Source organism: Alligator sinensis, unplaced genomic scaffold, assembly GCF_000455745.1.
Source record: "Alligator sinensis unplaced genomic scaffold, ASM45574v1 scaffold1105_1, whole genome shotgun sequence".
In the NCBI taxonomy this organism is placed as follows: Eukaryota; Metazoa; Chordata; order Crocodylia; family Alligatoridae; genus Alligator; species Alligator sinensis.
Window position 1 is genome coordinate 59,060 of NW_005843454.1, and position 2,088 is coordinate 61,147.

Sequence of the window (2,088 nt, forward strand, 5' to 3'; positions counted from 1 at the left end):
TGCTTGCAGCTTCATTGGCCTATGATTGTATGTCTTAAATTTGAAAAGTGTCACAGTTCAACTGTGGTGTATACTTACTTTACACACAGACAGACAGTATTAGAAAAATAAAGGAATTTCAGCTAAATATTACAATAAGATAGTGGATTTTTCTTGCACAAAATCAGCAATGCACTGTTAAATATGTTGAAACAGAAACCATATAATCTCTTTGATAGTCTCTACATATTATTCCATATCCAGATTATGGGCTTTACTTTACTGTCAAAAGATAGCATTGTTGTTTGTTGTTATACTACAGTGATATGCAAAACAGTTCTAGGGAACTTCCCAGGTGCAACGGATGCATAGTTCTTACCTTCAAGACCAAGGAGTGAATTGTATTTGTGTACCACATGTGAACACATGTGGACCATCACCATGCTACTCATCAGGCTGCAGGACCAAAAGATTGAGGACTACTGATGTAGACCTCAAGGCAGTCTTGCTTCAGGAAGTCTAATTGTTATTGTAGGTTTATTATAATGTGCTATGATCTTGCCACCTTCCAAAAACTAGGAAAAGGAAGGCCACCTTATTGCTAGGAAGAGACCCCACAGTAGGATATCTCAGAAGTACAGGTGATGCTCAGCAGATATATTGTCCCTGTTCAGAGATGTTTTGGGACGTGGGCAAAAAAAGATTGGGAGGCTCCTGGTGGGGATCCTCTAACTTTTCTTTTTTTCTTTTTTTTTTTTTTATTGACAATTAATTTGTTTCAAGCCAAATTAGCCAAATCAATTCCAAATACTTGACAATGAGTCCGTCAAGAAGCGTAAATGGCTTTACTATCAGCAAACATCCTCCACGCCCACCTGGGCCTTCAGATGTTTCCAAATCATTTGGCAGGCATCCTACATGCAGGCCCAAGCCCAGAGATATGAGGTTCAGATGCCCCCAAGTTTCACCTGCCCTCAGCCCTAAGGCCACAGGAGGAAGCTAGGGAGGAGTCCCTCATTTCCATAAAGTGGGCATAAAGTCAAGATCTTACCACTCGAGCAGCAAGTGGGAGGTTTACCTTACCTCCGTGGGTACTACCCCATGCCAGAAAAGTGGTTACCCCAGGTGCAACTAGGAAAACTGCCCTGATGGTCATGGGGTTTTTTTGTTTTTTGGGGTTTTTTTTTGGGGGGGGGGGGGGGGAATAATTATATATGTACGTGTGTATATATGTGTGTGTATATAAGAGAAAAAACCATAACCCGTTACAATATCTGAACCCATACAAAGGACCGCTGGCCAACTGAAATGGTTACAGTATCTGTGCTCACATGCCACACACACACAAATGCTGGACCAGGCAACCCATTCCCTTCATTCCCACCCTGCTTGCGGGGTCACAGACTCAGTTCACCTGTTGTCCCTGTCACTGTTGCTCCAGGTCCCACTGGAGGACTCGCTGCTGCTGTTGCTATCCTCAGTTCCGTTTGTCTCTTCCTCTTCCTCGCTGTCACAGCCCGCTTCCCTGCTAGGGGGGAGTTGGAGGATCCTGTGCCAAGTGTCTCTGTGCCAGATGGTTTTGGCCATGTCCTCTCCATCCTCTACTACTGATTTCTGGTAGTAGGTCTGGAGTTTTCTCAGAGCCATTTTCTCACAGTCTACCACCTTTACATCCATGTGACTGTACATCAGGGGCTTCCTGGCTTTCCACAGGGGATCCTGATGCAGGATGCCAGCTGGTTGAAATGGCTGACAGGCTCTCCTGGTGCTTGCCGAGGTGCCCCTACAGCGCTGCTTCTCTGGTCAGCTGGCTGACACCAGATACTGCTTTGCAGAGCTACTTCACCCTGTTCCATACCTCCTTGGCACAGGTGCAGAGTCGGAGGAGGCTGGTTAGCTAGATGACTCCAGTCATCGCTTTGCAGAGCTGCTTCACTCTTTTCCATACCTCCTTGGCGCAGGTGCAAAGCCAGAGGAGGTGGTCAATTGTGTTGGTGGCCCCATGGCAGCTGGGTCTCCCCAACTGTGCCCCCTTCTGTCTCTGGGCCCTTACCAGGAGAGCTTGGTGAGCTATGAGCCAGTTCAGGTCCTTGTGATTTTGCACAGACC